General features: G+C 58.5%; 4 protein-coding genes across 11 annotated transcripts in view; 2 read left to right on the plus strand and 2 right to left on the minus strand.

Annotated features, from left to right (window-relative positions):
- Positions 1-21,153, plus strand: part of NUDT1 (nudix hydrolase 1) — a 1,171,653-nt gene that overhangs the window by 1,017,470 nt on the left and 133,030 nt on the right. The gene's annotated exons all lie outside the window — the stretch shown is intronic.
- Positions 1-21,153, minus strand: part of PSMG3 (proteasome assembly chaperone 3) — a 585,180-nt gene that overhangs the window by 560,224 nt on the left and 3,803 nt on the right. The window contains exon 1 of one of the 2 annotated variants that reach the window (XM_050784302.1): positions 10,689-10,692. The exons of the other annotated variant lie outside the window; for it this stretch is intronic. The gene's annotated coding sequence lies outside the window, so the exon portion shown is untranslated. Of the gene's footprint in view, positions 1-10,688; positions 10,693-21,153 lie in introns of those variants that run through there. 2 annotated transcript variants of the gene reach the window in all.
- MAD1L1 (mitotic arrest deficient 1 like 1) overlaps positions 1-21,153 on the minus strand; it is a 423,851-nt gene that overhangs the window by 292,968 nt on the left and 109,730 nt on the right. The gene's annotated exons all lie outside the window — the stretch shown is intronic.
- The window catches only part of CHST12 (carbohydrate sulfotransferase 12), a 515,718-nt gene that overhangs the window by 118,839 nt on the left and 375,726 nt on the right, over positions 1-21,153 (plus strand). The window lies entirely within an intron of this gene.

Here is a 21,153-nt window from a genome sequence, read left to right on the forward strand (position 1 = left end):
AGCCGTGCAGCCTTGCCAAGACCAGACACGCACTGAGAAGGCTCTGAGGGAAAATGGGGCCTCTCTCACCATGGCCCTCAGCCTATCTCCTCACTGCCGCACGGTCCAGTAAGAGACCACCTTCCAGATGAGACCAGAAAGCCCAAGCCCGCGAGACGCTCAGCCGAGACCCCAGTCCCATCAGCTCCGGCTCTCTCTTCCTCAACGCTCCTCACCCGCCCCACTCCCCAGCTCCAGGGTAGGGCAGCAGGAAAGGCCCCCATTGTCACAGATGCCACCTAGCAACACCTTCTGGAGCAGACAGTCCCAGAGCCCTATCCAGCTGTGGCCCCAGAACCAAAGGGCACCACCACCTCAGCCCTGCCCCTGCCCCACACAAGGCCCCGCCCCTCCACCCTGCCCAGCATGAGGCTCCACCCCCAGACCCACCTATCACACACAGCCCCAGCCATCACACAGCCCTGCCCAGCACACACTCCTGTCCCACCACACGGCCCCGCCCCCCCACCCCGCCCAGCATGAGGCCCCACCCCCCAGACCCACCTATCACACACAGCCCTGCCCAGCACACAGTCCCGCCTCCCACCCCCAGACCTACCTATCACACACAGCCCTGCCCAGCACACAGTCCCGCCCCACCACACGGCTCCACCCCTCCACCCCACCCAGCACACAGTCCCGCCCCACCACATGGCCCCACCCCTCCACCCCGCCCAGCACACAGTCCCGCCTCCCACCCCCAGCACAGGGCCCTTGCCCCACTAGGCCTGGGCTGGGAACTGGGACCTTAGTGCCGGCACATCCACTGCATCGGTGCCTTGCCTGAAAGGCGCGATGGGCAGGGTGGCAGGCCGCTCCTCTATGGGATCTACATGTCACTGCCACCCTGCCCATCCCTGGAGATGGCCACAGTCACTCACATGCTCCCCGCTTCCCAGGCCTGGCCCCACCCTGCCCTTCCCACAGGCGCTCCTGGGAACGTCCTTCCCACCTTGTCATTCCACAACACCCAAAGTGTTTCCTTCACAGTGCTTTCCACAATGTCAACGCACTTCCTATGTTTCAAAACATGGGAGGGTATTTGAGGGTCGGAGACGGTAAATGCATGGACACGGTGATGGGTGAAAATGGTTTCTCAGCTGCCACCCAGATCTGCAGGGGCACCCACGGGGATGGTGCCTGGCACATGTCACTGGACTGTGTCCTGCGCTGTGACACCGCAGCCCTCCACAGAAGAGTCCAGGCAGGGGGCAGGAGACACCGGCGCCCGCCCCCGCCAGGATGCTCAGCAGCGACAGAGCCCATCCAGGTGCTTGGAAAACACCTGTTTTAAAACTTGCTGACCAAAAACCCCAAAATGGATCATTTTTGAATACAAGGAGCACTAAAGATTTTCATTATGTGCGATAACATTCCTATCAGAACGGAACAAACTTGGGGGCTGCAGCAAATGAATTCCGGGGGGATTCGTGTCCGCTGATCACTATGCAGGCCCCGCCTCGTACCACAGCAGGCTTAATTGGCATTTCATCCCCACATTGTGTCTCAGAAACGAACAAGGTGCAATTATGGTAAAAAAGAGCGCTCCGACGGTTTCAGTTTAATTCATGTCATTCATCCGCGTCAGAATCAGCACAGATGTTCTACTGGAGGACAGAGAGGAAGATGAGTGGCTTTCAAATTATACTTTTTTAGTTTAAAACTTTATTTAAAATAAAAAGTTATTTAAGTGAAATTTACAACACAGTGTTTTTCTCTCTTTGTTTTACTTGCTATAGGGCATTAACTTTCAAAGGCTGGTTCTGCTTAATTTGATTTTTCATTTTCAAATGAACATCTGTGTTTAGGTCTAAAAAGCTCTTTGTTTAAACATACAGAGCGCCAGAAAGGGTCTGAACAAAGCCTTCCTCTGTAAACACTTGATTACCAGGAAGGCCTGCTTTTCACAGGCAGCCAGGGGTTGGCAGAGGAGGTTTTCACTCTGGCTTTCTCTCTAAGGTCGGTAGAAACTTTCTTCTCCTTTCAGAGTGGGAGAAACAAAGGCAGCAGCCCTGGGGTAACTGCTCAGCCTCAGAGCTCCTTCTGAGGTGGGGACGCCGGCAGCAGCAGCTGTCAGAAGCGGGTCCACATGGCCTCCAGGAGCCGGCTAGATCCACAGTCAGTCCCATCCCCTCTTCACTGGCGAGTCTCTGAGCCAGCTCCTGGGGAGAAGCAGGGCCCCCGGCGAGGGTTGGCAGGAAGAGCACGGGGCAGACCACACAGGCGCCACCGAGTACAGGTTCCAGATCCTCACTCTGCCATGCCGGACACATCTCTGTGCCCACACAGCCTCCCCGCACCCACTCTGCAGCTCAGAGCTGCTCACCCTCAGCTCTGGGTCCTCCGTACTCACTTCAGATTCCCACCAGAGGGCAGGCCCTGCCTGTGGGCCCATCACCTCGCATCTCCCCTAGACCGAAAACCTGAGCTCTATTCCTCCTGAAATGAGGCCAGCCCTCCAGTGTCAATTACATGCAACTTCCCTTGGCCTCAGCTGCTTCTTCAGGCCACATGGACAGTCCCTGCCCTAAGTGGCCCATGAGGGCACTGGAGGCGCACACAGAAGCAAGTGAGGAGAAGCGGCTGCAGCAGCGGCAGGGAACACGGCAACACTGGAGCCAAACCCCACCAACCCCAGGAGGACACTCGGGAGTGAGGCCCCAAGGACTCTGTAAACGGCAGAACTCCTAGCAGGGAGGTGTGCGGCCTCAGGATCCCAGCAACAGCCCCCAGCAGCCTCGACGATGCTCTGGCTTCAGCTTTAGGGACTACATCAGAAGACTTCTCCATAATCAAAGAGCGTCAAGAGCTGGTTAACATAGGAAGTTTAGCAAGAGCTCACTGCGGCTGTGTGGGTCTAAATAGGTTTAAACACTTCTGTGTTTTTATAGCATTATATTTAGAAACCTCTAAATAAAACTCATGGAGAGTGTTGCAATAATATACATTTTTTAAACTAATTGAATGTTGCCATTACAAGTGCTATTTTGGACAATCTGCTAAATATGTAATTTAGGAATTAAGATTCATATCTTACAGGATACGCTAATTATTCCTTTGAATCCGTTTGGGTACTTTCTGAACACACACAAGAAGTCTGAGAGTTGGCGACAACATCCACGCTTCTTCTCCATGGCGCAGAGGTCGGGCCACTAATAAGGGCACAAGCATGGGCTCAGCACCGTCGCGAGCGCGCAGACCCAGCTGTGCAGGCTGGAGGTGGCCACGAGGCCCACGTCTTTCCAGTCCAGCAGGCCCCGGCTCAAAGCAGCAGGAAGTTCTGTGTATTAAACCGCAGCCGATTTTCCTAAGGCTCCCCTCCGTTGATCTCACACACGTTATCAAAATGACATAGACGTCCAGATGGCAGCACCTCGAAGACTCCTGAAGCCTCCTTCTGTGGCTGGACTGTGCGCTGGCAGCCGTGCCGCCGCGTCCCACACCTTGGTACACAGCAGGCACAACTGAGCGGGCAGCTGCACAGCTGCTCCTGTTCCCTTCGGCGCCTCAGGAGCCACGCCCAAAGCGGAAACTAGACCCCACGGGGCTCTGTGACTCGCACAGCACACTGCCACCTCCTTTCCTGTGAAGCATCTACTTCTATTAATACAGTCTGAGACAGAGTTCACTTCTGAAGTCACAACCCAACAGCGATTCACTCTGACTCACACTGGCCGTGGAGAAGACTTGAGTGACTCAGACAGGCGGCAGATGAAGGCCTCCTTCCATCCTCAACACAGGCAGTAGTTTTGGGTCTCAAGTGTCTTCCTTTTGTCCCAACTCAAATTTTTCTTGCTGAAGAGCCATCACGTCAGACTATTAAGATGCTTTTGGATCTGTGACGGGCTTTATCAATCAATAAAAGCTACTTCTGTACCAAGACCGCTTGCCCCCAGTGCAGTCCAAGCAGGGAATTCCATGGTGCACGCCCATAAGAAACGCTTTCTGCATCTCACAGGACAACAGCCGTCTGCACTCAGACCCCACCATCTCCCTCAAATACAGTTTCCCAGCAGAGCCGAGGAAATGATGGTGCAGGCAAACCCTACGTCCCCGGCTTGCTCTGCTCTCACCCGTCCTTCCCTCGAGTCCCGTACACAAGTGAAGGGAAGAAGAATGGATCAGGAAGCAGCCGGGTACAAAGAGCAGAAGAGAGCTTCAGTGTCAAGTCCGCAGGGCACGCTGCAGCCAAGCCCTCCAAGGAAAAGTAAATTAAAAACAAGAGGCACAAAGAAGAAACGGAGAGAGGAGGAGCACACACACTGAGTGTCCACTGTGCCCGCCGCTCGCTCCCCCCACACCGTGCGGTCGGTGTGATCATCCCGCAGGCGAAGACTAGAGAAGCTCGGGAAGCCCACAGGTGCCCCCACACACCCCTCCACTTCCGCACGCCAGCTGCCCAGCCCCCAGTCCAAGGCGCCTCCACGTGCCCCTCCACCTCCACAAGCCGGCTGCCCAGCCCCGGTCCCAGGTGTGGAAGCCTCCCAGGTGGCAAGGAGCTTTTGAGACCACGGCTGCTCAGCCCTTGTTCTCTGCTCTAGTCACGGAGCGTGCTGCAGAATGAATGAGGTACAGTCTTTCCCTAGTCACTGGAGAACAGAGATCAATGAAAAAGAGCACTGAGGAAGGGAGGAAAGATAAAAAGAACACTGCAGAAGGGAGGAAAGACAAAAGACTTAAGAGAGGAAGCAAAACGAAACCAGCTTAGATTTGATCCTGGTACGTGGGAAATCAGGTGGAGAGAAAGGCTACAACTCATTGATGACCAGAAGTCCAGAGGGCTGGGCAGCCAACACGGCTGGGGGCTGCAGAAAGCACCAGAGCAACCGTCTGACGCCAGGTCGGGGCCGGCAGCCGCACACTGGAAAACCCAACATGCAGCCCACGCAGCCCTGTGGGGCAGCTAAGCCCAAAACCCTGGCGTGGCCCGGCATGAGCAGGGCTGTGCGGACTGGATGTGCACACACCGCGAACGCACACACCGGATGGTTCCCGCTGTGGAGACCCACGTGGCAATGTCTTCTGAAGTTAAAAGGATGCCAGGATCCAGCAGTCCCACTCCTAAGTAGGTGATCAAGGATAAGTAAGAGTTTAGATCATACAAAGTCAACGTTTCCAACAGCTTTACTCCACTTCACCAAACCCAGAAACAACAGAGATGTCCTTCAACCAGTGAACGAATAAACAAGACCTGGAGCAGCCGTGCCTGGAGCATCACTCAGCAACAAACAGCAGCGCTGCGATTCACACAGCCATGCGGTGAGTCCCAAATGCACCTTCATGAGCCAAAGATGCCACATTTGTATGACATTCTGTAAAAGGCAAAATCACGAGACAGAAAGCACGCCAGGGTGGCCAGGGAGGGGAGTCTGGGTGGTGGGGCTGTAAGTCAGCCCCAGGCATGAAAAAATGCACAGATGTACAGCAGAAGAGCAAGCGCGGCTGTACATACAGTTTTTTTAATCAACCAGAATGAAAAAGACTCAAAATGAAACACCACCCCTAAGCGGTAAACCTAAGGGAATCACAAACAAAGAACACGACGCCAGGTGATGGGAAACACGACGGCACCCACGGTGCTGAGAAAACGCCACGTCCACTGGGAACCGTAGGCTAAGGACAGAAAGGCCTGTGCACAAACACCACCCTCGCAAGTCAACCTCTCCTCACAGAGCTGTGGATTGGCAGTTCCAGAAAGACCTGGTGCACACGTGAGGACTGGATGGGTAAGAAAACACGGTGTGTGCTGATAGCTGGGCTTCTCAAGACCAAGACGACAGCACAGGAGGCGAGGACAGCCCAGGGGTGCTTGATGGAGCCAGTGTCAGGGTGTCCACCGAGGGGCCCCAGGGTCCTGATGCACCCAGAGCAGGGAGCACCCCACACCCACATCTCATTTCTAAGCAGCACTCCACAACGAGAGGAAACAGGGCTTGCTGGGAAAGTTGCAGACTCTGGGAAAAGGGCAGGAAAAATCTAAGTTTAGAGCATTTTGCCATGCCAGATAGTGGAAAAAAAAAAAATGCTTAAAAAAAAGATGAGGGCAAATCACAGGGCACAAGAGCCCAACTGTGAGAGTTCCCGGTGGCCAAGGCTGAAATAACGTGAATGACCCAAATCAGCAGAGCCCTGGGTCACGACCATGAAGTAAAACAGAGAAAGTAACTGACACAAATAACTGACTCAGCGAGGGGCAGAGCCTCCCTCAGCAGAGTCCCACTCGGGAAACGGGGACAAGGGGCAGAGCCTCCCTCAGCAGAGAGTCCCACTTAGGAAACACGGAAGAGACGGGCATACAGAAAACCGCCCTGTGGCCATGGTGACGAGCCCCGCAGCCGAGATGCACCACGGATGCTTGAACTAGGAGGAGAAGTTTGTGTAAGAAATAGGGGCCAGGCGCAGTGGCTCACAGCTGTAATCCCAGCGCTTTGGGAGGCCAAGGTGGGTGGATCCCCTGAGGTCAGGAGTTCAAGACCAGCCTGACCAACATGGTGAAACCCCGTCTCTACTAAAAATACAAAAGTTAGCCGGGCGTGGTGGCGGGTGCCTGTGGTCCCAGCTACTCAGGAGGCTGAGACAGGAGAATTGCTTGAACTCAGGAAGCAGAGCTTGCAGTGAGCCAAGATTATGCTACTGCACTCCAGCCTGGGCAACAGAGCGAGACTCTATCTAAAAAAAAAAAAGAAAAAGAAAAAAGAAATAGGATATTCGCATATTCTCAAAACATCTTCCCCAAGATACTTATTTATTACCAGAAGAAAAGCCGCAGCCATGCATTTAGGGAGACCTTCGCCAGGTGACCACTGTGACCACACCCACAACAGAACATGGTGACGTCGCACACCCTGACATCACACACCCAGAGAGACACGACATCCCCTTTACGGTTTTCTGTCCAAAAATGCATAGCTTCAATCTAATCATGTGTAACACCAGACTCACTGCCGTTGAGGAACATCCGCAAAACACCGGCTCGAGCTCGCGAAGAGGCAGGGTCACGGCGGCAGGAGGGACCGAGGAGCAGTCTTTCCTGTCCCAAAGTGTAGGGCGGGACGGGGCCGCCAACACCAGGGGGATCCCAGGCCAGATCCTGGCACAGGAAAAGGAGCTCAGTGGGAGAACCGGCAAGGTCTGAACGCAGTCAGGACCCGCGCCTGCTGCACCCAGGCCTTACAGCTTCTGATAACTGCACATGGGCTCGCAAGACTTACCCTCGGGAAAGCTGGTGGAGGGTGTGTGGAAACATTCTCCATGTCTTCTGCAACTTTTCTGTCAGTGTAACATTATGTCAAAATGAAAAGTTCCCAGAAGAACATGCCAGACACAGGAGAAAGACAAAAGGGCAAATGGCCGGAGGATAATGACTCATCCCAAAGACCATCTCAACACACTTGGGCAGGCGGGCGGGAGAGCCCTGAGCCAGCCCACAGTCTGAGCAGGGAACCTGCGGGTCTTCCCCACACAAAGCACAGCTCCCACCCTGCAGCACCGCCCGGCCGGGGCTAACACCGGTGGACACCATCCTCCTTAAGGTCACGAAGTGTACGGTCCTAGGCCACCTTCCCTGAAAGAGACAATTGTGAGAACTGAAAGCCTCGCTGCTGGGATCAATCTTGCGGGTCAGCTCCCTGCAGCAAGGCCCAAGCTGACGTCACGTGACAGAAGGATGCTTCATGAAGATGAGCACGGCTGTGACTTGAAAGGTGGTTTCTTAACAGGGTCCAACAAATACAGCCTGTGGCCAAATCCCAGCCACAGCTTATTTTTGTAAACAACTTTTTTTTTTTTAAACAAAGTTGTGTTGGAACACAGCCACCCAGAATCCAATACGAATCGTCACTGCCACTCTCACAGCGTGATGGCAGAGTTCAGCATCTTCGACAGAGACCACCTGCCGGCAAACCGTGACAAGTCCCTCCTGGCCCTTCACACAAGACACTCATCAGACCCATCTTTTGAGGCCCACAGATAGTTCTGGGCTCTCGGTAAGGATCTGCTTTGCAAACACAAGGGCCTCAAAGCCCCGCCTTCCGGTGAGCACCTCTGCACCAGCAGGGAGCCTTCCGGAAGAATCTGTTCCCAGGGTAGAAACGGCAACAGGGCCAGTGCAGCAGAAGAGAAGTAGAGCACCTGGGAGACCTGCACCAGAGCCCGAACAGCTGGAGGCACCAGTCAGGCTGTATCCCTGCCCCGTGACCCAGGGCTCCCCCAGAACCCGGGGCCCACCACTGGCACAGTGTGGAAGTACCCACACAGGCGGATGCAAGGCCGCATTCACACCGTGGGGTACTGGCTCAGCAATCCCTGCATGTTCCGGGGTCACAGGGTCAGAGGAGGTGCTGGATAGAGGCTCTGTGTGTCATGTCGACACTGGGACTGCGGGCACTCAGTCTGCATGGTTCCCGCATGGCCACATCCAGGGAAGCCACAGCCCTGCCGCCAAGGTCAGGACGAATCCTGGCCAACCAGAAGGACCTGCCACACGTGACCTGCATGGAGCGCTCAGAGCAGAGGGAACGCACTGAGGCGCAGCCATCAGGAGGGGGACAGTGGCGGGCCCTGCGGGGAGAAGCTCTCAGAGCAGAACGGGCTGTCCCACTTCCCATTGCTCCTGCCCCACGTCCACACCCTCTCCTGCCAGCACCCCACCACCTAAACACAGAACAGGGCTGCGCTGCGGGAGACGGTGGAGGGGGGATAAGGCTCAGTGGGAACGGGGCCCAGCCCCACTGCCCAGCACTTAACCACACCCCCTAACCCGAATATCCCTGTTTCCTCAACACTAAATAAGGGCCAACGCGACCACAGAAAAAGCTGAAGGGGGTGAGCAGGACCTCACTGTCCACACTGATGTGTCAGCTGCTGCTCCCGGCAGCCCCAGCTCCAGGCTCCTCTTGTGCCCCTTCCCAGCACAGCAGGGAACGAGAGCCAGGCCCAGGGAGCAGAGCGCGTGGGTGCAGCTGGAGGGCAGGCGGCTGCATATGCGCCGAGTGCTGGAGGACGAACAAGACTCAGGCCTGACTCATCTCATGTTCCAGAAGCACCTAAAGTGGGCTGCACACAGCAGGTGTTGAACAAACACTTCCTGAATGGGAGCGACAAGGAGCCTCTGTCCTCTGAGAGATGAGAGCCTCGCCAGGGAGGACTGCGGAGCCCCCAGAGAGCCAGCGCAGACGACGAACGCCAGGGCAGGGAACCCGAGGTGTCTCCAGCAAGACCCCAGGTGGGCAGGGCCTGGATGAGCCAGGTACCCACGTGTGGCAGGTCAGAGTGTTGGGGGTGAGGGGGTTCCCTGTGTGTACACAGGGCTGCGGGAGGTGGCAGTCAGTGGAAAAGCAGTAACAGGCCATGTGTCATACTGGTGCACGGGGTCCAGGTCCATCCGGCTAGAGCAGAAAAACCAGAGAAGAGGCCTGAGGAAGAGGCAGCACAGGCCACCAGACCCAACAGGGAGGAAGGCATCTGGATGTCCCAGAGTTAGTGAGAGGGCCTTAGCCGAGGAGGCAGGCACATCGCCAAGTATGAGGTGGTCTGCACCCTGCCTCTGCAGACCTGGGAACTGCTGCACAAAGTCCCAGGAGATCCTGAAGTGTGCCCTTGGCAAAGAGGACGGTGGAGACAAAGAAGTATTTGCAATGAACTAGTGAAGGCCCACAGCAAACACCCAGCATGGCACAGCACTGGGCACCACCTGAAGACAAGGAAACGCGACCTTGGGGAGCTCCCAGTGCAGCAGGAGCGGGATCCAGGCTCTAACGCTGGGAACACAGCCTGTTCTAGAGATCGGCCTGGCAGAGGCAGCCAGGCAGGCAGCCAAAGCGGGCAGGAAAGACCAGAAGCAGCTAAGAGTCTCCTGCAATATCCACATTCCCCAGGCCCCTCCTTCCTGAACAGTGTGGCAGGCCCTGGGAGTCACTGTCAGGGAGGAGCCAGGCTCTGCAGGGAAGCTGCACCCCATTCCCAAGGGCACCTTTCCAAGCCAAGGCAACCCCTCTGCAAACAAACAGGCAGCCCAGCTCCACAAGCACCGCTGGTGGGACGGCTCAGAGGCTGGGAGAGACACACACAGGCCACCCCCATGGTCGTGGTCTCAACAGACAGGCACTGCCCATTCCCAAGGAGGAGGGGTGATATGACATGGTTTGACTGTGTCCCCACCCAAATCTCATCTTCAACTGTAGTTTCCACAGTCCCCACACGTCATGGGAGGGACCTGGAGAGAGAGGTACCCCCACAGGGGCAGGTACCCCCACACTGCCGCGCTCGGGCTAGTGAGTGGGCTCTCGAGAGAGAGGTGACTGTTTTATAAGGGGCTTTTCTCCTTTTGCTCGGCACTTCTCCTTCCTGTCACCATGTGAAGAAGGACGTTCCACCATGATTGTCATTTTCCTGAGGCCTCCCCAGCCATGATAAACTGTGAGTTAATTAAACCTTTTTCGTTTATAAATCACCAAGTCTCGGGTACGTCTTCACTAGCAGCGTGAGAGGGAACTAACACAGGGGTAAGGGAAAAGAGAAGCCCTGCCAGGGAGAGGACAGCAGCAGGAGGCACCCACCATGAGGTGTGTGTGTCCACAGGGCCCCACTGGCCTTTGGGGCAAAAAACTCACTTGTGTCCACAAACACCCCAACAACCGCTGGACACTCGGCCCCGGCCCCAGCCCCTTGCATAGCAACAGCCCCTCAAGTACACCCCCAAATGTTCCCTAGTGTCCCTCAGCAGGGGGCAGGACAGGAAAGCATCAGACCACCCGACTGCCCTAGGAGGCTCCAGCCCATCAGGCCAGCTCAGTACCCCTTACCCGCCCTCGACCCTGTGCACCGACACTCATCCCAAGCCGCCAGCCGGCCACTCCTGACCACAATGCCGGACACTGTGCTGCCAGAGGTGCCACTCAGTCGCAGCCTGTCAGACCCTCTGCTGGAGTGGATGGGGCAGCATCCACGGCACAGTGCCAGCCCAGGTCTGGGGGCTCCTCTGCAGAACGCAGCCTGCACCTGACACACGCAGGGCGTGGTCGGCAGTCACAGATCTACATGGCACACTGTGCAGCGGAACCCTCCCTCCCGACCAGCAGGACCTCCCTCTGTGCTGCCACCAGGCTCCCAGAAGCAGGGTCAGCCCCGAGTGATGTGTGAGAGCCCCGGGAGCGCGGTGAGCACACAGGGGTCTGCCCAGCATCCGCAGCGCGCGGCATGAACGCGGCAAGATGCACACCACTCCACACACTGGGCCAGCATTTTCTCCCCAGCAAGCACTATCAAGGCTGTTGCTGGGACGCCCTCCTTGTCCAAGTTTCCTGGGGCAGGTGACCGGAAGTGAAGAAACAGGGCCGTCCCTCCCAGCCCCTGCCCACACACTGCCCCCATGGCAGGTTCATGCCTCCTCGGAGCAGGCTCAGCTCACAGTCTTCCTTCTGGATGAGCGGTTGCCGCCAGCTGAGCATGTCCCTCCAAAAGCCACATCGTATCTCACAGGCACTTCGCAGGTGACATGAGGCATGTACAGACAGGCCCCTAGCATTCCACAGCCATCTGGGTCACAGCCTGCTCTCAGGGGAGACGGCGCCCTGCAGTTGTGCCTCCTGTCTCTCTCCTTGACCTGCAGTTGAGACCTGGAGCTGAGACATCCTCCATCAAGGCCACAAGCTCCACATCCCCAGCTGCCTGGGCTCGCCCCAGCCTCTGGCCCCATGTGATGGTCTCTGCCTCCCAGACCCCTGCGCTGACAAGCAGGAGCGGCGGGCTTGAGCTCCAGGGCTGCAGGGTGACGGCTGCCCAGCGCTCTTGGCGAAGTGGTGTTTCCACAAGGCAAGGAGGTTCACGCCAGGCAGCCCGGACTCCTTCTGCTGTGTTTCATCTACTGTGAAATTTCTCCTGTCCTGGTGCCCTCCTCTCCCTCTCCATTCTCCCCCTAAAACAAGTGACCAAAGGAGCGCCCGTGTCTGGTTCACAGACATTAGAAGCTCCCAGGCTGTGGCTCTCCGCAGCACCTTCCCTATCATGTCTCATCACACACCCTTTCTGAGAGTGGCCCACATGGTTTAGGACAGAGGTGAGAGCGCTAGGCAGGAGCTGTCGTGGGGCACACACTCTCTGAAGCTGGGCAAAGCTGGACGACGCCACAGGAGCGGCTCTTTACATCCTCCTGGCCCTGTGCAGGTTGACCCCAGGCAGCTCTCAGGCCCCAACTGTGGGGACAGCACGTGCCTGAGCTCTGACCCACATGCAGACGTCAGAGGCCTCCAAGCCACTGACTTAGTGGCAAGTGGGCTACAGCTGCAGGAGAGAGGGCTAGAGATCTGGGGGGTAACCTGTGCTGAGTGACAATGCACCCCGAAACCCAGAGTGTGGCCAAGGAAGGAGAGCCTGCCAGTCCAGCAGGGAACCCCCCAGCACAGTCCTGGCCGCACCCATACAGCTCACATAGATGGCAGCCACATATGCCCCACAACTGTTCCAGACCCACACAGCTCACACAGACGGCAGTCACACACGTGCCCACGACAGCTGTTCCAGACCCACATGGCTCACACAGACAGCAGTTACACACGCCCATGACAGTTGTTCTAGACCCACACAGCTTACACAGACGGCAGCCACACACGCGCCCACGACAACTGTTCCAGACCCACACAGCTCAGACAGCAGCCACACACGTGCCCACGACAGCTGTTCCAGACCCACACAGCTCACATAGACAGCAGCCACACACACGCCCACGACAGCTGTTCCAGACCACACGGCTCACACAGACGGCAGCCACACATGCCCACGACAGCTGTTCCAGACCTCTACGCTCTTTCCCACTGGCTTCTCACTGGGGTCCATGACTCTGATCTCGGGTCTCCCTTCCTTCCAAGCATCCAACCAAGAGCTCCTTATTCCCTGAAAGCAGCCCTCAGCATCCTCCTCACTCCACCTCCTCCCAGGACTCGCCCAAGGCATCCCTAGCAATGACCTGGGTGGAGAAGGCCCAGTTCATGGTCTCCATCCTCAGATCAGGCCCTCCAGGCTCTCCCTGGGACCCCGTGGCGCCTTTTCACTCCTCCAAATGAAGCAGAGCCCCCTGCAGTCCCGCGTCCCACGATGGGTCTATGGTAAGGCCGACTCCCCCTCTCTTGGCCCTCTCCACCTGCTGGCTTTGCCCAATACAGTCTCCCTTCCCCAGCTGCCTGTCCTGACAGCCTGGCTGCGGCGTGTGCTCACCCCAACAGCCCCGCCTGTGTGTTACAGCAAATGGCACCTCCTAAAGTCTGACCCAGCTCAACGCCCGCCACCGCTTCCTCCCAACTGATAACGAAGGCCACGCTGTAGCAGCCTGCCTCCACAGCCAGCACCATCCTCTGAGAAAGCCTGGGACTGTGACCACCATACCCTGGAGAGCCTGGGGGTGCAGCCGTGGGGTCACCACCCTGCAATCTGCACGGCTTCCAGAGCCTGACGCAGGGAGGAGGCACTTGCAGTGCAGGAACCAAGCTGAAGGCCCAGGCCTGGGGCGCTGCCTTCTGCCAGACTTCCCCCGCCCCCACGGGTCTGACTCTTGCCCACCCCACCCAGAGGCTTCCTCAGAGCCAGAAACTGTGTCTTCTGTTGCTTTGTTTCCCCAACACCACAAAACCAAGGCTTTTCAGAAACATAATAATTATCTGAGAGCATCACTTTGAGAGAAACTTGTAAATGAGAGCATATGCCAAGCAAGGCGGGGGGTGCGGGACAGGAGGTGGGAGGCAGCCTGCAAGCCCCCATGGGAGGAACTCGGGGGACAGCAGGGCCTCAGGAGCTGTCTCGGTTTCCAAGGCTGCAGGCAGGGATCAGAAAAGGATCCCAATAGGCTGGTGTGGCCTCCAGGGCGGGGCAAGGAAGTTCTCCACCCCTTCCCCTGCTTCAGGGCAGGCACAGACTCCAGACTTGGGGAGGCCCAGCAAGGTAGACAAGCAGCTGCCATCGAAGCACAGGTGGACTCAAGGGGGCTGGGGGACTCCTGCAGAGGCACACTAGCCCCAGCCGCAAGGACGGTCCCAGCACAGGCTCCCAGGGCAGGGGCCCCACCACAGTATTCACCAGGACGAACTGGACCAGGCGGCTCTGGGGCCTTTCCCACCGGAGGCCTCATGATCTGAGTCCCCCACTCACTGGTTAGCCCGTTTCCATGTGCGGGGCAGGCACTGGGTGCTGCTAAGAGGACGAGCCCAGATGCAGCTCCTCCACCGAGGGCCCTCTCCTGACCTCTGCTCAGTGTCAGAGTGAGGCTCTGCACCTAGGCCCCCAGCACCTGCCAGGCACTGCGGGGACAGGCAGGCACGAGGGAGGCTGCAGATACACCACGCACACTCGGTCCAGCTGAAGCCTCCCGGGCAGCGGCAGGCACGACCTCACAGGCCCCACGGGAGGCTCGTGAACAGACTCACGGTGGCCAGAGGTGCACCGCCAGGCAGGTGCTCACCGACACTGTCCCCATGGGTCGGGCTTCATTAGAAACCACAGACCTCAGAATAACAGGCCTCTGGGCTCCCGGGAGAGACTGGGGCAGGACTATGCTGCAGATCAGGGCATCCTGGAACTGCTGCCAGCAGGAGGCCGCTCGGGCCCAGAGCCAAGCTGGCGGAACTCAGCCTCCAGCACTAGAGCCTGGGGGTCAGGAGTCCTCGAGGGTTGGGTGGGGAGGGAAAGGCCACACCTTTCCCTCATTTTCTACAACATCCCACCTCCCTCGCAGGCCTGTGTGCTCCAGACGGTGAGGCCTGTCTGCCTCGCTCTCCAGCACCAGACAGGGGCCGGCACAGCAGGAACACAGACCCGTGCAGCAGCAGATGTGGGGACGTGTGGACACCTGAGGGGACTGGCAAAGGCACACAGAAGGGCTAGGGAGTCAAGACGCACCAAGACACTGGGGAAAAGACCCGGGGTGTTAAAAGTGGCTTCTGGGGTGGGGAGGGGGAGACTGGTGGGACAGAGGAACTCTTGGGAAAAGACCTCGAGTTTTAAAACTCAAGGGAGTCTAGAGGGACAATCAGAACTGCCACTGTCTCACGTCAGCCACAGAAAAGCCAGCACCGAGAGAGGTCGGAGCAGTGGCCACCCCGCATGTGGCTGGTGGGCTGGGACGGAGGAAACCCGCGGGGGCTGGGGAAATGCTCAGACTGCCCGTGTCAGACCCGTCCACCTCGTGTGCCTCACCTAATCTCATACCTCAAAGTGTCTTAAAATATTCTCTAGCACGTTAATAACTGTTACCTAAAACAGCCAATCACCAGCTGGGTGCGGTGGTTCACGCCTGTAATCCTAACACTTTGGCAGGCCAAGGTGGGCAGATCACCTGAGAAGAGACCAGCCTGACCAACATGAAGAAACCCCACCACTAACACAAAATTAGCCGGACACGGTGGCGCATGCCTATAATCCCAGCTACTTGGGAGGCTGAGGCAGGAGAATCACTTGAACCCAGGAGGCGGAGGTTGCAGTGAGCCAAGATCGCGCCATTTCACTCCGGCCTGGGCGACGGAGCAAGACTCTGTCTCAAAAAAAAAAAAAAACCCAATCGCCGGGTCCCGGAACCACAAACCAGGGAGCTGACGCTGGCCTGCTCCTGGCAGGTGAGAGGCAGGAAGGACGCAGCCTTGATCCGAGCAGATGGCAAGTCAGCCCCAGTGCGAGAGCCACGACTGCCACCTGTGCCAGGTGCACAGGTAAAGGGGCTAAAGCTCACCCCCAGGCGCAGCGGGGAAGTCGAGGCGCAGGATTTGTCCAGAGCTGCACGTGTGCCAGCCACGGCATCGCTGTGAGTGGTGACGGCCGCCGTCCACCCAGCGCCCCTCCCAAGTGAGCTTCCCCGTCACCGTCTGCCCATCCTGCCCTGGTAGAGAAGCATATTATCAAAGCGACCGGTATTTCGCCTGCCTCCCTTCCACTGAGTCTGGCTTAAAGAACAGCAGGGGAGCCTGGCACAGTGGCTCACGCCTGTAATCCCAACACTTTGGGAGGCCAAGGCGGGCGATCTCGAGGTCAGGAGATTGAGACCATCCTGGCTAATGCAATGAAACCCCATCTCTACTAAAAATACAAAAAATTAGCCGGGTGTGGTGGCAGGCACCTGTAGTCTCAGCTGCTCGGGAGGCTGAGGCAGCAGAATGGCATGAACCTGGGAGGTGGAGCTTGGTAGAGCTTGCAGTGAGCCGAGATCGCGCCACCGCACTCCAGCCTGGGGCAGAGCGAGACTCCGTCTCAAAAAAAAGAGCAGCAGGGGAGCTCAGCCGGCTGAGGGACTGCGACGAAACTGCATGCCACAGCCCGGAGACACTGCGGGAGGGATCCCAGCAAGTGAAACTGGGCTGGGGTGTGGGCCAGAGAGAGGGTGCTGGTAAAGCCCTGGTCCTGTGTGTGAGCGCAGCTGACACCCAGTGGGCTCTGTTTGTGCTTGAGCTGGTGACAGTAGGGTTTCCTTCCTTGTCAAGCAGGAGAGCACCCCAGTCCACCCAAGGAGCACCCAGGAGGAGCCAGCCCTGCCAAGAGAACACATGGGAGGCGTCAACCCCCCGGAGCGCAGCAGCCCTCAAGCGAGGACGCACGGGGACACGCGACACCAGGAAGCGAGTCGGAGGCAATTAAGCCTGTTTCAGAGTGGGCTTGGCAGGCAGCGCTGGATCGATAGATCCTCCGGCAGCGCGGTGTTGCAGGTGAGGAATCAATCAGGTAAATGTCTCCCAATCTGTTCCCGCTGTGCAAAGAATCAGCACTGTTTACCACTCAAGTCAGAAATAAATAAATAAAGCTGCCAATTAGCCAGCGCCCTTCTTCTCTCTGGCAAGGGCTTTTTAGCTTCTCCAAATACACCACAGCCCTGCAAGGCTGCACAAAAGGAACGGCAGCCCAGGCAGCGAGGAGCGGGGACTCAGGCCCCAGGGCAAGAACTCAGCTTCCAGGGAAGCCCCCTGCAGCCAGGTCAGGCTCCTCCTCTAGGCATGGAAGCTAGGCACACACCTTCAGGAGCAAGGCGAAGGCCCCCTGTACCCCCAGTACAGATGCGGCCGAGAGCCCCCAGCTCTCCACAGGTCAGAGGCCACACCGTGCCCCTGCTCACCCCGCAGAGCAGCAAGGCAGGGGGGGCAGGCCATTTGGCGATGGCGTAGGACCTGCGAGGGTCAAGATGTGGAGAGGAGGCAGGCCCACCCAGACAGGCCCCTTCCAAGACTCCAGGGGCACAGAGGCTCCAAAGACCCTCGCCCAGGAGCAAAACACACAAACACGGGGGCGTGGAACTACCACGGGGCATGGAACCGATTTGGGAAGAGCCCAACATGCCAAAAGGAAGAGCAGGCTCCTCCAGGACAGAGAGTAAGAAGACCTGCCTGCCACCAGGGCTAGTGAGGAAGGAGCTGCACCCACGGCCTACAGGGACAGCTGGCCTGCTCGTGGCCCACCCCAGCCAAAAGAGGCAGACTGCCCAGGGGCACAGTGGGGGCAGGATGGCTAGGACTCCTCTGGCAGAGAGGAGGGCATGAAGCTCCCCGACTCTGTGCTCGGCAAGGAGCGTATGGGGCTCCACGCCTCCCCAGGGGCAGACCTGCTGGGTTCTCACACACCCTGGGAGGGCCAGGCCCACCCTGCCCCACTCTCCTCTGGGTCAGGAGACAGCCATTCCACCTGGGTGCCCAGCGCTTGTGGGAGAAACTCTGAATTCAGGAGCCTTCCTCAGTGCCAAGCACGGTGACACCACATACAACAGAGGCACCTCCGGGTGAGGAAGGACGTCTGGGCTCAGCCAGGGATGCCAGCAGGCCTCCCTGGGGCTTGAGGAGGGCACAGGAGCTGCAGGTGGCCCTCCAGCCCCAGGGCAGGAGACACCAGCGAGCACGGAGGACACACATAGGCATGGCTGAGGGCGCGGGGATGCAGGTGGTTCCTGCTCTGCATCCCGGGCCCCTCCCCTGCTGGGCTCCCAGCCCACACTAAAGATCCGGTCCTCACAGAGACTCCAGGAAGTCTCTGCTCTCAGGGCTGCACTTTACAGACACAGGACCTGCCACAGAAAGGTCGTGTCACACCCCTGGTCATGCGGCCCACCGGTGGCATAGCAGCGGCAGGGCAAGTCACCACTACAGTTGCCAGGTGCGCTCCAGCAGGTCCTGGACCCGACGGTGGGGACGGTACCATGAGGCAGGTGCTGACACGGTGGGTGGGGGTGGTGCCCCTCCAATGACCCCGATGACGGGACAGATGCCCAGGTGGGGACAAAGAGGACACAAACAGCAGCCCTGAGCTGAGCTGCCCACGTATCCCTCCTCCTCATACTGGCCCCATGTGTCCCCGGGCGACAGCTCAGAACAGCGCACAGTGATGCCTCCGCAGCCTGGTGAGCAAGCTCCACCGTACGCTCAGGACAAGACCGCAACACAGCGTCTGAAAAACCCTCTGAATATTCACGAGTTCTCATCTGCCCAGGTGAGCGAGGGCCTGCTGTGGCAAACCCATTCTAGCTACAACCCCCACCAGATGAGGCACTATGTTTCCGATGACTCCAAACAGGGCGGTGCGCCACTGGCCCTCTCACCCAGAGGCAGGCGCCCGGACGCCAAGCAGCGCAAGTCTCCAGAAACTGCAGCTCAGACTGAGCTCCCACCTCCAGCTAAGGGCTTCCTGAGGCCATTTACTGCAGCTCTGAAAAATAAACTGAGGAAGAGAGACTCCTGACATTTGTCCCGCTTTAAAATCAGAACGGACTACCTGAAAGTCAGCTTAAGCGTCTTTTTAAGCGCGAGCCAGCACTGGTGTCTGAGGAAGCAGCCAATTGGCCCCTGGGCCGCCTCACGTTTACCATACAGGTGAGAAAGCGAGTGGGGCCAGGCGGGCTCCTGGCGAGAGCCCATCTTCCATGGGCTGCTTTCCACAGGCGGGGCTGCAGCCCGGGGCGCTGGAGCAGTGGACTCAGGGACAGACCCAGGCTTCGGTCCTCACTGCCACTTCCTGCTGGGCGGCCCTCCTATGAAGTGAGGGACGGCATCCCTGCCGCGTGGCCCAGGTTCCTGCAAAGACTGGGCAGGAGGATGAAGGACAGCGTCTCGGGAGCCGAGAACAGACACAAGCAAGGTTCAGAGCGCGGCCCATGGACTGGAGAGGCCCACAGGTGCAACCCTCGGAGGGCCCCAGGTTGAAGACTCCACCTAGAAGAGGATGGTAATTAGGGCAGCTTCGAATTCCACTTTCAATAAACACACAGGCACTCGGGCACGCACGCAAAGGTGCCTGTAAAGGGGCAGAACCCCAGGGGAGCAGATGTGGACCAGACCACTGGAGGCCCCCGGCCCGCACTGGGGAGCCTGGAGGTCCCGTGCACAGCTGCGGAGCTGTCTCCCCTCTCAGGCCTGGGGGGCAGCGGGGACACCGACCTGACAGCCCAGGCCAGGCACAGTGAGTGTGCACCAAATGGCCACTAAGAACTGACACAGGCTGACGCCGCTGGCCTTTTGGGGGACCAAGCACAACCCCAGCCCAGCCCAGCTCTGAAAGAGCGTGAGGAGGCCCAGGAGCGTCTCTGGGGACCGGCCTCTTCCGCCACTCAGTGTTTAAACGTGCAGTTTAGTAGGTTTCTTCTGCAAGGAAGCAGAGTGACCGCCAGGCAGCTTCACACCTGTCGTCAGCCCCGCAGTGAGCCACGCGCCTCCGCCAGGCGGGTGCTCACCAACACTGTCCCCGTGGTTTGGGGCTTCATTAGAAACCACAGACCTCAGAATAAATAACCCCCCCGACACTGCCGGCAAATCAGCTGTCAGTGATGCTGCTGTGTATCCAGTAGGGCATTTCAAACAACGGCAGATTACAACTGAGAACCTGGCATAAAGCCAGCAGGCCGAGTCAGGTGTGAGTTCAGTCGTGAAGCATACCCGAGGCCTCGTTCCCAGGGAAGAACAGAGCAGACCCGGGTGGGATGAGGACATCTGAACGCCCTCGTGGAGGGGCCTCTCAGCGACCCCACTTTGGGGACAGTCTTGCACAGTGCTGGCCTGACCCGCTCGTTCCAGGAGAGAGGTGCTCAGGGCTGGCAGGAGCCCGCGGGCCTTTGCTAGTCATGGGAGTGCCATGGAGAAGACGTTCCCGCCCTCCCCTGCTTATGACAAGGGGGAGACGGATGCAAATCTGAAGTGATCACAGGGCACAAAGGAGTGGCAACTCACCCAGTCCCAGCAAGACACAGGAGGCTACAGAGTGGGGCCCCCGAAGGAGCACCCAAGGGGCAGGGGAGAGGGCAGCAGGGACAGCCCGGCACGCTTGCTCCAGAGGAGATTCTCCTGAGGGCGATGGACACAGCATCTCGGAAAGCTGCCTCGTGCTGTGCCACAGAGGAGCAGCTGCACACGGGGGAGCAGGCCCCGGGTCACACGGATCGGCAGGTAGGACCAAGGTCCAGATGTCAGAAACCTGGCGTAGGTGGGCAATGAGGGAGAGAGCAGAAACGACCCGGGGTCTAGGCTGGGGAAAAAAGGCAGCACCTCCCCGGAGAGGAGGAGACCCACAGGAACCCACCCACGGAGAGGAGGAGACCCACAGGAGCCCACCCGCGGAGAGTAGGAGACCCACAGGAACCCACCCGCGGAGAGGAGGAGACCCACAGGAACCCACCCGCGGAGAGGAGGAGACCCACAGGAACCCACCCGCGGAGAGGAGGAGACCCACAGGAACCCACCCGCGGAGAGGAGGAGACCCACAGGAACCCACCCGCGGAGAGGAGGAGACCCACAGGAACCCACCCGCGGAGAGGAGGAGACCCACAGGAACCCACCCGCGGAGAGGAGGAGACCCACAGGAACCCACCCGCGGAGAGGAGGAGACCCACAGGAACCCACCCGCGGAGAGGAGGAGACCCACAGGAACCCACCTGCAATTACAACCTCACACCCACCAAAGACCCCTGCACTCAGGGAAACGCACGCGAGCAGCCGGCACTGCGGGCATCGGGAGCAGAGGCCTGCTAGGAAGGAGAAAGCCTAGGGTGGAGGTGCTGGGGCCTCAGAACCCCACTACCCACATGGGCATGCAGCTGGCAATGGCCCCAGAGCCAGTCTGAACTGGCTCTGACCAGCGGCTGTGACCTCAAGCAAGAGACTTCTGCTCGCACCT

This window comes from Macaca thibetana, chromosome 3 (genome assembly GCF_024542745.1).
Source record: "Macaca thibetana thibetana isolate TM-01 chromosome 3, ASM2454274v1, whole genome shotgun sequence".
In the NCBI taxonomy this organism is placed as follows: Eukaryota; Metazoa; Chordata; class Mammalia; order Primates; family Cercopithecidae; genus Macaca; species Macaca thibetana.